Source organism: Jaculus jaculus, chromosome X (genome assembly GCF_020740685.1).
Source record: "Jaculus jaculus isolate mJacJac1 chromosome X, mJacJac1.mat.Y.cur, whole genome shotgun sequence".
Lineage (NCBI taxonomy): Eukaryota > Metazoa > Chordata > Mammalia > Rodentia > Dipodidae > Jaculus > Jaculus jaculus.
Genome location: NC_059125.1, coordinates 8550426 through 8564381, shown reverse-complemented (window position 1 = coordinate 8564381; position 13956 = coordinate 8550426).

The following is a 13956-nucleotide window of genomic DNA, read 5'->3' as shown; positions in this document are numbered from 1 at the left end:
CATGTTTCTATACCTGCTTCTTGTATGAATTAATATTGTACATTATTAAAATGTAGTTTAATATACAACAGGCAAACAAATATTGCTCTGTGTTGTTTTACCTTGTTCTTAGGGATAAAAATCCCAAGAAGATAAAGCATATAGGAAGAAAGATTTTACTTCAGGCATGGTGTTTCTGGCAGAACCTGGTAACTGACTTCCACAGATCAGTGTGCATCTAATGGTGAATTTGAGCCTGAACCCACAAACCAAGATTTACACCCAATGGCACACTTCCTCCAGCCAGGGCACCACATCTCAATGACTCTACTAGGTGATAACAAGTTAGAAAACATTTTCAAAAACATTGAGGCTATGTGAAAATTATCATCAAACTAGCACATTCTGAGCCTTGTACCATTGAGTCATGACCATCTCCCAATGTAAATTGCTCACAGTCCTACTTCAAAAGTCCCCAGAGTCATTACCATCATTAAACACTGTTCACAAATGTTAAGTCTCATATGGTACTCAATATTGTATCTTGACTGTGAGTCCCAAAACAGCAATGATACAGACAAAGCTATTTCTTCTCATTACCCATGCCTGCTCTGTGCATGCTTCCAGAGATTCTCATCTCTCACCAGAATACTCCTTCAAACTTTGCTTACAGCACTACAAGTCATCTCTTTAGCCATGTTTCCATTCCTCCCACAAATTAGTTCCAAATGGTCCAAAACCAAATAGTCAAGTTTCCAGCTTTAAGAACCCAAATTCTTTGGTACAATTTTTTTCTTTTACTCATTTTTGTGGCTGTGACAACGTACTTCTTCAATTCTCTATCTCCCAAGGATTGTACCATGTGGGGATTACATAAGAAAATTAAATCACAGAATGTTGAGGCTTATGGACACATTATATCCAAACCCCCCACAGTATGTATTCTCATTGTTTACCTAAGTGTAATAACTATAATTTCACTTTAACTATAGGTGATTTGTTTAGTTGTCTCAAGTGGATGAAAGAGAAATCCTTTATGATGCTTTTAGGTATATCTTTTTAAAATGTACCATTTAATAAAGTTTTTAATGCCTCATGTGTTTTGAGGTTTGAGGTTTTGTTCTTTTTTCCCCGAGCAGTATGATCTGATATGATTGGTTGGTTTTCCGTTTAATGGAGGCAGGCATTTCTCAACACACTATTTTAAAATATGATATTGCTTTTATTTGATCCTTCTGTTTTCAGCTACCCTTTCAGATATCTCTATGACAATGCTCGTACCAGGACCTACAGCCACTGCACACAAACTCCAGATGCATGTGCCATGATGTGCATCTGGCTAACATAGTACCTGGATATTTGAACCTGGGACCTCAGGTTTCGCAGGCAAGCTCCTTAACCATTAAGCCACCTCTTCAGCCCTGTTTTTATCTTTTTGACTTGTAGGATGTGAAACATTTTAATTCAATTAAATTATTGATTATTACATATAAATAATTTAAAATTTTGTAAAATGCATAAAGTACATATCTCAATTATGTGCTTTTATGATCTTGGCACATGTTTTCCTTTTCTTACTTTACTTACCCTGTTTCTACAACATGCCATCTCCCTAAATAATGGGAAAAGACCCTTGTCACTTCCCTTAATTTCAAATTTAATTCATGCTGTTTCAGATACTTTTTTGTCTTTTTCTACAAAATGAGGATTCATGCTTTATTCTCTTGTTAGGAGACGCGTTTGAGTCTATTTTTACTTTATTATTATAGTAATATTATTTATGAATTATATTTTCCTTTATGAAAGGAGCTCTTGCATTTCATACCCATTAAATTTCTTTAAATGGTCAGGGTTTCCTCATTAGGGATTTTCTGCTTAGTTTTATCATTTGATTTTTTTCTGTTTCATTTCAAATCATATGACCAATTCTGGTGGTGAAAGATCATTACTAAAGTTTTCTCATTATCATTTAATGTGTAAAGACTTAGTTTATGTCTTGTATGCTGCATATGCACTTCACAATAGATATATTGAAGTATATGAGACATTGTAAGATAGAAACCTTTAAAATGCACCAGGGATTAAGAATATATATGGCCATGTAATTATTAAAAGCAAGGAAAATTGGCAAAACAAGCAAAGGTGCTGTTTTCCTGATGAACCAGATACCAGCACCACGGGGAAGGAGACCAACACAGAGAAAAATCAACTCCTACCAAATCAGAGAGCCAGAGCCTCAGAGGCCCCCAACACCTCATCACTGAAGCAGACCAAAAATGAACCCAACATAGTTCAGGGAAATGTTGCTGAAGGGGGGGGGGCAGAAAGTATGTCAGAGCCTCATGTTGGGTCATGATATGCAGAGACATTTATCGTACCAATAACTGTGGGCTAACTCCACAATGCATGACCCATATACCTCAACAAGGAGGGGCCATTGGGGAGGGGGTAGGTCACGGATGAGCCTAATAATGGTACCAAACTGCCTGTATTTGCTGAATAGGAAACTAATAAAAAAAATTTTTAAAAAGTATCAGTGGAGCAGAAACTGATAACATATAACAGATGTATAAATTTTTATATTGTCAGTTATATAACTGTGATTCAAAGATTTTCTCTTCAATTTTTATAATTAATGTTATTTTTATGTCCAGCTTTATAATCATCATTATTACTTATGTACTTAGTCTGTATACAGCCATGCTGGTACCTTCGTTAGCCTCCTTCCTGTCCTCCCCCCTTTGCAGGGACCCTCCACATTGGGAACTCTGGGTCATGCATTGCAGGGTTAGCCATCTTTTATAGGTAAGAGGCAATGCAGCTGTGCATAATGTCCCAACATAAGGCTGTAACAGTCTTTCCAGCCCCGCTTCCATGAATTTCTCTGAGATATATTGGGTTCATTTTAGGTCTACTCCAGTGATGTGTCACTGGATATCTAGAGGTTATATTTTTTTTTGATCTGCTTGCAAGTTGGCTTGTATTTTTCCACTGTTGTGAATAAACTTAGTTTGCCTTGCTGTGCCTTGTTTCCACCCATATACGTTGCAACACATTGATTGAAGTAAAAATAATACTGTTTACTTCAAAACTAACAAATGTAAATTTATTGTTACTGTTTAACTGTAGGACTTTAAATACTTTCCTGCGTTTATGACAGAAATGGGGTCATGGGATCAAATGTGAGCCATTGATGGAGCTTCCTCTCGAGCTTATAAACCAAAATAAACCCTTTTTTTCATATAAGCTGTTCTTAGGTGATTTCTGCCAGCAGTGCGAAACTGAATGCACACCCACTTTTGTGGGTCCTCCTACCTCAACCTCCTGAGTGCTGGGTAAAGCATGTGCCACCATGCTCAGCCATGACTATTTTGTAGAGTTATGTAGTAGAGTTGTACATTAGTGAGGTTAATGACTAAGTGTTTGCCCAGAATGTTCAAGGCCCAGATTTCCATTCACAGCATTCACAACCTAGAGAAAACTGTGTAAAATGCCAATAGCTTTTTCCTCAATCCAAATACTTATGGGCTGTGTATGGATGTAGCTCAGTGTGTGAATGCTTGCTGAGCTTACATAAGGCCCTGGGTTTAAGCTCTAATACAGCAAAACAGTTGTTATGAAATAAATGTGCAATTTATTTCTTTTTCTTTTTTATTGATAACTTTTATAATTATATACAACAAACCATGTTAATAACCCTTCCCCTTTACAACTCCACTCACCATCATATCCCCTCTCACTCTCAATCAGTCTTTTTTAATTTATATATTTATTTATTTTTTTTTCTCTAATTATTGCTACTATTACTATTATTTTGGTTATTCGAGATAAGGTCTCACTTTTGCTCGGGCTGACCTGGAATTAACTATGCAGTCTCAGGGTGGCCTTGACCTCATGGCAATCCTCCTGCCTTTGCCTCCCAAGTGCTGGGATTAAAGGCATGTGCCACCATGCTCGGCCAGTCTCTGTTATTTTTGATGTCTTTAATTGACAATAGTAAGAAAGCCAAGCAAGTAGTAAAAATATACAAGAAACACCCCAACGAAATCATTTTTATTTCTCCTTATAGTACATTTTCAAAGATAGAAATGTTTTTAATATATGTTCATTCAAGTTTTTGCATATATATAAAGGCAAAACATCAAGAATGGTGTGAATATAATTATCTCATACTCATTGAATTGGATGAAAAATTGTTAGAATAAACTTAATGAAAATTAATTGATATATTTGACACCTATTGCAAAATATTTTATATTTATCATATTTGTACCTTAGAAAATGTGCTCTATTTGTTCAATTATATAAGTAATGTATTTTATAACTCATTCAGCTAAAAGCAATAGGTTATAATTAAAACATATAAGAGGTTAGGCGTATTTATTGATGTAAACTTAATGTATGATAATTTTGGAATTCAAATGATTATGGAGGGATACATCATTTAAAATATGTTATTAAAAAGCATATAGCAATATAAGTATTAATTGACAATTAGTATAAAAGTGATTAGTAGGGAAAATGATATAAATTTATAATTTTCATTCATTGTTTCAGATTTTGAGGGGAATATGATTTCATATTTTGGATAATTGATAATTTTCAACACGATTTTACATGTGGATCATGTTTGTGATAATTGTTGAATTTCATAATTAGCAATGTTTTCAGTGTTAGATGCACAGAATTATAAGACTATCATTCTTCATAATATATAGATTTCTTTTTCCAATATGAAGTACATCTTTGATGATTTCAGAAGGTACTCAGCATATATATTGTTAAAAATGAAAGAAATACAAATCAAGGGAGGATTTTTACAATTGTCGTAACATTGGTCATTTAAAGTTATTTTTTAATTTTTTTTATTTTATTTTTTTTCTGTTCTGCAAGAACAGGCAGTTTGGTACCATTATTAGGCTCATCCATGACCTACACCCTCCCTAGATGCCCCTCCTTGTTGAGGTATATGGGTCATGCATTGTGGAGTTAGCCCACAGTTATTGGTACAATTAATGTCTTTGTATATCATGACCCAACACGTGGTTTTGACAATCATTCTGCCCCCTCTTCCGCAAAATTTCCCTGAGCCATGTTGGGTTCATTTTTGGTCTGCTTCAGTGATGAGGTGGTGGAGGCCTCTGGGGCTTTGGCTCTATGATTTTCTAGGCATTGATATTTCTCTGTGTTGGTCTCCTTCCCCCTTGTGCTGGTATCTGGTTCATCAGGAAAACAGCACCCTTGCTTGTTTCGCCAATTTCTCTTAGTTTCAGCCTGGGCCCTTTTGAGGTATGATGGGGTGGCTCACTCCTTAGGATCTACATCTGTCTGAAAAGAGAAGCAGATTCTCCAACAGAGAGAAAGCTATCACCAGGACAAATGAGATAACTCTTACTTTATTTATCAAGAATTTAATAGGTGTAAGCCCTCTTGTAGCCCATGATTGATGGTAGCTTGATATTGGAGAGTGGGCTTATGTTTGGATATGTTTCTGACTTGTTTCCCAGCTCCAGCTATGGGTCTTGTACCACTGAGGGGATCAGTTACCCGAATCAAGAGCAGTTGGTTCCCCACCATGGCTGTGTGCCAGTATTGCACTTGTGTGGTCATCACAACAGGTTATTTGCTGCTAAGTAGGTTGGACCATGAGTTGTTTGGACAGATATTTGTCATTTCCCCCAGTCGCCCATGTAGCACCTTCTGGCACTAGATATGCTGACTGTCTGGGGACTGACTCTCTCCTGGCTTCCAGCCATGCCATTCCATTTTACATGTCAGCTGCATATGGTGGCTTCAGCAATAGGGTCTTACCACTAACCTTTGGTGGGTCATCAAGTACTCAGACAGAAATCTGTCATTCTTTTAGGAAACCTTGCAGGTTTCTCTGATCAAAAGCTCATTGTTGGTGATAGCCCCATGCTGAACTGGGAGTTACAGGTCAGTGCCCCCTAAGAAATTGAGGAAAAAAGGTAACTAATATGTAGGAGATAGAGAGGAGAGAGAGAGAGGGAGAGGGAGAGGGAGACTGAGGGAGGGAAGATGTAGAGGTTAGTCTTGATTCTACCCTCTCCAGTGTTTTGTGGTTCAGGTGTCTCCTGTAAGGGCCTGGTAAAGGTTCAGCCATTTGGTCTGCCCTTTATGAAGTAGAATTTTATGGTACCATTGCCATTTGGGTCTAGGTTAGTGTTTCCCACCCCTTTGATGCCCTCCCCGCCCCCATCCCTCCTAGTGTCTAGTCCATGAGATGCTTGCTGGGCATGTAAGGTATCTTGGGTAGATTCAGGTTAGGTGCTGTAGATGAGTGAGACTTTGTGACGATTTATTTTCTGAGATTGGCTAAGTTCACTGAGAATGATCTATTCCAGGTTCAACCATTTTTCCTCAAATATCATTGTCATTTTTTTCTTACTACTGTATAGAATTCCATTGTGTAGCTATACCACATCTTATTTATCTATTCTACTAGTGATGGACATCTGGGTTGATTCCAGTTCTTAGCTATTACAAATTGAGCCACTACAAACATGGTTGAGCAAATCTTTCTGGCCTGTGGTTTGAAGGTTTTAGGGTAGATGCCCCATAAGGGAATAACTGGGTCTGTTGGTATCTCTATAGTCAGCTTTTTCAGGAATCTCCATATTGCTTTCCAAAGTGGTTTTACCATCCTACATTCCCAACAACAGTGGATGAGTGTTCCTGCTTCTCCACATCCTCTCCAGCATTTATTTTCGTTTGGTTTTTTGATGTATGGTGTCCTTATTGTGGTAAGGTGGAATCTCATAGTTGTTTTAATTTGCATTTTCTTGATGATTGGGGATGATGAACATTTTCTTAAGTGTATGTTTGCCATTTGTATTTCTTCCACTGTGAACTGTCTGTTCAGCTCTTTGCCCCATTTTGTGAGTGTGGTGTTTGACTTTTCACTGTTTATAGAGTTTTGAGTTCTATGTAGATTCTAGAGATTAGGCCTCTGTCAGTTGGATAACCTGCCAAATTGTCTCCCATTCTGTGGGTAATCTACTGGCTTTGCTTATTGTATGCTTGTCTGTAAAGAAACTCCTTAGGTTCATGTGATCCAATTGGTTGAGTGACTTTCACATCTCTCTGCCCTCTCATTATCCATCCCCCCTCAGAAATCCAAATTTAACATTCATATTGTCCTTCCCCTTCTCTTTACTCCCCTTAAATCCCTCATTGACTATCCCATCTTCTGGATTCCATCCTTATACACAACCCCTCTACAGAAATATTCTTTAACATTCCTGTGTTTCTGCCCCTTTCCTTATGATGTGCCCTCATTTGAAATCCCCGTTTAAAATTCTTAATCTCCTTTGTAACCAATAGTTACGTACTTCTTTCCCTAGAAATCTGTCTTTATCTCCTTCTTCGCTCGCACTCAGCCCTTAAGTACTCCCTGCCCCGCAAATTCTCCTTTGAATTCACTATTTCTTTGCCTTCACAATATCCCTTTCCCACCCCAGAAATCTGAATTTGAGCATTGAATTTTCCTATCTATGGTTCTGATGAGTTCCCCTCCCCAGAAGTCCACCTCTGACTGTCCCATTTCCCTGGCCTTGTGTTTATGAAAGACTTTCAGAAATCTTCTTCAATTTTTCCATCTCCCTGCCCTTTCATTATGCACTTCTTTTATTTTTAGAGATTCCACTTTGACTTTCCCATATCCCTGACACCCATACTTAGGCACTCACCTCCCCAGAAGCTTCTTTGATGTTGTGATATTCTCACCTCTTATCCTTATGCTCTGTCTTCCATAGAATTTTCCTCCTCTGTTCCTCCTGACATTCCTATCTCCCCACAACCATGTTCATGGACACTATCCTTCCCAGAAATCACCCTTTCCTCTCCCATTCCTGCTCTTTAGTTCTGTAATCTACTCCACCTACTTATGTGTACTTGCTTTCACAACATGAGTTTGAAGCTTCCCATCTCCTTGTCCCCCATCCTTTTGCAGTACCCTCCCAGAAATCACATAGTGATGTTCTCATCTCATTGACCAATATGCTTATGCAATCCACTCAAAATAAACCCTCAGACCACATTTCCATTTCCCTGCATCCGTCCCTTAAGCACTCCCATCAACAGTGATAAGCTCCTCCCTAGAAATCCACCTTTCACTTTCTGTTCTCTCTGCCCAGAGTTCTTTCTTAGCCATTTCCATCCCCAGACATGTCCCCTTGAATTTTCCAATCCCAGCTCCCTCCCTGTCTTTAAGAACTTCCATACCCAGAAATTGCCCTTGGATTTTATTATTTCCCACACTCCTCTCTATATTTATGCAATCCCTTTCCCTTTGGGGATGCAAAAAATATTCAGAATTTGAGGTGTTAGCCTGTAAAGTGTAATGTCCCCTGTTGGATTCTCCACTACCCACATAAAGCCAGGCATACAGAGTGGCTCAAGCATCTAGAGTTCACCTGTAGTGGCAACAATGCCTGTTGCATTATTCATATCCTCTTTTTGTGCTTGCATATAAATAGATAATATTTTTAAGAAAAGAAATCCCCCTTTGACTTACCAATATCCCTGCCACCTTCCAAAGATAGTGCTACTATTTAAGAAAAAGTCCCCTTTGGGTTTTCTCATCTCCAGGCAATGATATAATATCCTTCCCTCTCTAGAAATCCCAATTTTTACTTCCCATCTTCCTGCCCTCTCCTGGGTTTCCCTTTCCTCCCCAGATGCTCACCTCCTACTGTCCCAACATCCTGGCTCTAGCATTATGTACTCCACTCTGTAGAAATTTACCTCTGCCTTTCAGATATTTCTGTGCCTCCTTCTAGTGCACTTTTGTCCTCTGAAAGCCACTTTTGACTTTCCTATCTCCCAATTCCTGTGACTTTCTTGTCTCACTGCCCTACCCATCTTTATGCTATACATTCACTAGAATTCCCATCATCTTGCACTAATGTCCTTATGCAAAGCCGTCCCAAGACCTCCCCCCCCTTTGACTTTCCAACTCTCTGCCCTATTCATCATGCAACCTCTTCTAAGAAATGCCCCTTTAATTTCCCAAACTCTTTCCTCTAGGAGTTATGTACTTGCTCATCCTCCCCAGCTACCAATCTTTGATTTTCCTATATCCCTGCTCACCATTTTACATATTCCCTTTCCCCTAATCTCCCTTTCAATTTCCTATCTCTCTGTCCCCTTACATATGCATTCCCCTTTTGACAATCCCCATTTGATTTTCCATCCTGCTACCTTATTCTGCCTCATCCTCCCTTGAAATCCAGATGTCTTTCCCAACTCCCAGTCCTCCCCCCTTACTCATTTGACTTTCCCTCCCCAGAACTACCTCTTGTGGGGGACTTAATTTGGTTTGGGCTAAAATGAGAGGGTTTTGTGTGTGTGTGTGTGTGTTTAGAGAGTGAGACAGAGAAAGAAAAAGGCATAGAGAAGAGAATGCCAGGGCCTTTATCCACTGGAACAATCTCCACACTGTGAGGTATGAAAACAGAGGTCAGTCAGGACAAGTGCCATTTTGGGTGTCAGCCTTCTAGGGCTTTTGCCCCCTAGTACCTGGATGAGCTCTCTTCCCAGTGATTGTTATTTCTGTGGTCAGATTCTAGAACTTTCTGTGTACAGTGGATGGCCTCACAATGGCAGAGTGTCCTGTAACAAGCTGACCCAGGTTGGAGTAGTTTGATAAGCCATTTTTGATTTCCCTATTTGAAAATACAATCTTGTTGGACTGAGATTCCCTTGACAGTTGGCTTTTCCCTTTCAGCCTTGAGAGTACTTACCAGATGGTCAATATTCCTAAAGGTTTGTGGACGACCATGCTGCCATCTTGACGTAGAACTCCTGGTACAGGTGAGGTATCTTTCCAGGCTGTTTTGATTTCCTTCTCTGCACTAGGGTTTATTATGCTTCATTGTTTCCATTTAATAACATCTCTTAAAAGTTTTAGGCTTTGTGGTGTAGCATAAGACCAGAGTTCTACCAGGGATAGTTGAAGTATGTGGTTCCCTTCCCATCACTGTGAGTTTTTAACATGGAGGACAATTTTTTATAGTGGTAGTAGGTATTTGTTAATTCAAAGTTTTCAGTTATTGACTAGAGAAGTAATTATGTGGAAGTAGATTTCGGTAAAATGCTTGATGGCTTTGGATTTCATTTCTGTCCCTTTACTTATAAAAAGATAATTTTTATAATTCTATGGATTCCCTAACTTGTTAATCCTTTTTTTTCAGTTTAATATTTGTATTGCATTTTCTCTTTATTTTTTATTTATTTACTTATTTATATTTATTTATTTGAGAGTGACAGAGAAAGAGGGAGAGAGAGAGAGGAGAGTGAGGTGCCAGGGCTTCTAGCCACTGCAAAGGAACTCCAGACGCATGCACCCCCTTGTGCTTCTGGCTAACATGGGTCCAGGGGAATCGAGCATTGAACCAGCGTCCTTATGCTTTACAGGCAAAAGCTTAACTGCTAAACCGTCTCTCCAGCGCTCTTTATTTCTTTAAATTTCACTTAATTATTAGAGAATGGGTGCACCAGGGTCTCTAGCCACTGCAAGTAAACTCCAGATGCATGTGCCACCATGTACATCTGGCTTATGTGGGTTCTAGAGAATTGAACCTGGATCCTTAGGATTTAGAGGCAAGCACCTTAACCCCTATGTCATCTCTTCACACCTGCATACTATTTTCTTATTTTACCACATAATTTTTTCAATGAAATGACACAACTTTCCTATTATCACAGCTACCAAAACTCGATCCAAGTTCAAATAGATAACCTAAGTAGTCTCAAAACCATTTACAATTTCAAATATTCAGAAAAGTTTCAGATTCAGATAACAAATATTAATTAAAACCCCAACAACATTTCCCACATATGGACAAGACGCTTCTAAAGCACTTAAAGGGCAAAGAAACCTGAGTATGCTGAGTCATTGTTAGGAAAGACAAGGATACGATCCCTGAAATCAAAAAATTATAATAGATGTTAGAATCACACTGAGTAGGTGTGTTATTTGGCTTGTAAAATATCAACTTAATCTAAAATATACCAATTGTGTTTTCTTCTTCTACTTCTTCTTTTATTTATTTATTTATTTATTTATTTTTTTGTTTTTGTTTTTGTTTTTCGAGGTAGGGTCTCACTCTGGTCCAGGCTGACCTGGAATTAACTCTGTAGTCTCAGGGTGGCCTTGAACTCACCGCAATCCTCCTACCTCTGCCTCCCGAGTGCTGGGATTAAAGGCGTGTGCCACCACGCCCGGCTATTTATTTATTTTTTGAGGTAGCATCTCACTCTAGGCCAAGCTGGCCTGGAATTAACTATATAGTCTCAGGCTGGTGTAGAACTCATGGCAATCCTCCTCCCTCTGCCGCCCCAAGTGTTTGAATTAAAAGTATGTGCCACCATGCTCAGTAGCCAATTCCACTTTGCCTTTCCACACTCCAAAGTTTATGTTTGGCAATTCTGTATAGTTTCTACACTCATTTGAGAGAGAGAGAGAGAGAGAGAGAGAGAGAGAGAGAGAGAGAAGAGGCAGAGAAGGAGATATTTGGCATATTATTTTCTAGTACTTAGTCTGTCCTCTGTAAATAACATTTCATTTATGTTCCCAGATATCCTGTTTTGCCTTTGTCATAACTCAGTCTTTTTTCCTGGTGCACTCCCCTATCCCAAAACAACACTTTCACTTTCACATGTCCCTGCACCATTCCTTATATCCCTCCATTCCCCAGAAATCACATTATAACTTTCTTTGCCCACTATCCTTAAAGCACTCACCTCACCAGAATGTCCCCTTTGACCATCTCATATCATTCACATTCACAGAAATCTCCTCTAGACTTTCCCAATTCACATCCCCCTTCCTTTTGCATATCTCTTCCCAGAAATCCCCCTTTGACTATCCCATCACCTACCCCCACTGTACTTCCCTACTCAAAAACTCCCCTCTGACTTTCCATATTCCTGGTCATTGCTTTATACACTCCCTGCCCCTGCTGATATGAACACTCCTCCACAGAAATCACCCTTTGACTTTTCCGTCTTACAGTTTCCAAAAATACCACTTTGAAATTCCTATCTACCTGCCTTCCTTCCTTGTGCACTCACATTCCTCAAAATACCTCTTTGACCCTCTTAATTCCAGCCACTCTCCTAATTCTCCTTCCTCATTAGAATTCTCCATGACTTTACCATCTCCCTACCCCCTTGTGCCCTTCACTCTCTGAATTTCCCACCCTCACTTGCCATTCATATGCCATTCCACCCCAGAAAAACAACTTTGAATTTCTGGTCTTTCTTTGCTCAGTCCATCCTTATGCACCCCCCACTTTAGACATTCTGCTTTGACTTTCCCGTATCCATGCTCCTCTTATGAAATCCCACCCCCACAAATCACTCTTTGACTTTCCCATCTCCCTGTCCTATTACCCACTTTCTTCCCCAGAAACCCAGTTTTGATATTCCAACCTGCCTATTCCTTATGTACTTCCTTCTCATAAGTCCATCGTAGACTTTCCCATCATTTGCCCACTGTCTTGATGCACTGCCCTTCTCCAAAATTCATCTTTGACTCTCCCATGTCTCTGCCTGCCCTGTACATTGGTGGTCCCCCTCCCCAGTTATATCACAGTTATATCATTTTTTCAGATACATGCCCCAGTCTTCATGCATTCCTCTTCCCATAACTGCCCCTTTGACCTTTTTCTTCTCCCTGCCCCAATTCTCATGCATTCTCCCAAATACCTCCTCTGCTGCTCACATCCTTGTGCACTCCTCTCCTCAGAACTCCCACTTTGACATTTACTTGCTACGTGTACTTGCTCTGGCCAGCGGGGAGTTGAAGAAAGACTCAAGGAGAAGCTAACCTGGGTGAAAAGAGGCAAACAGACACAAGAAGGAGACAAAGCTAGGTATTTGTCAAGGTCTCAAGAGTTTATTCTTGCATGTAGGTTTATATAGGGTTGTAGGGGGAAGGGGATGTGGTCAGGGAAAGGAGTTATAGGGGAAGGGGACATAGTTAGGGCAAAGATCACAGAGTTACTGGTTAAACTGCAATGTCTTTGTTTCTTCATCAGCTACTGGCAGTATGGGGGAGTGTTTGCCCAGGTGTATGATTCCATTGTTTCTGGCAGTTGAATATTAGGTGAGGAAGTAGAAACTTAACTTGCTATATGGCAGTCTTTGTTTGTGGTAGTTGAGTATTAGGTGAGGAAGTAGAAACTTAACTTGCTATATGGCGGTTTCTGTTAACATCACTGAGGTTTGGTTCATAGCTCCCAACAGTACTTTTGTACTACCCTACTCACAAATACCCCTTTGATACTCTAATCTCCCTGTCTCCTGTCCTTATGTACCTCTTTCCTCCTAAATCCCATTTGACATTCCCTTGTCTCTCTCCCTTTCTACATTTACTCCATTCACACAAGTAGCTCTTGGAATTCCCCATTTTAATCTCCAATCCTTATGTGCCTTCTTCCTCAGAAATCCTCCTTTGACTTTCTCATCTTGCTGTCTCATTCTGTCCTACTGAGAGATCCATTTAACTTTCTCAATTATCTGCTTCAAGTCCTTATGAACTCTCCTCCCTAGATATACCCATTGCATTTTCCCATATCTCAGATCCTCATTCTCATGCACTCCTTTGCCAAAAAGTCACCCTTTGAGAAAGTCCATATCCCACTGTTCCCCTGTTCTTATGCACTCCCATTCCCAAAATTCCTCTTTTAACTTTCCCAACACCTTTCCATTTCATACTACCCTTCCTTTCCCAGAAGTCCCTATTTGAATTTCCCATCTCCTTTCCCCTTAGCTTTATTCATTGCCTTTCCAGAAAAGGACCTTTGACTTTCCCATCTCCCTTCTGCATGGACTGTCCTTATGCACACCTCTCCCCTAAAATCCCCCTGTGATTTCCCATTTCCTGTGCCCCATCATTGCCCTGTCATATCCCCATGTATGTCTCTCTGACTTTCCTACCTCTCTGTCCTC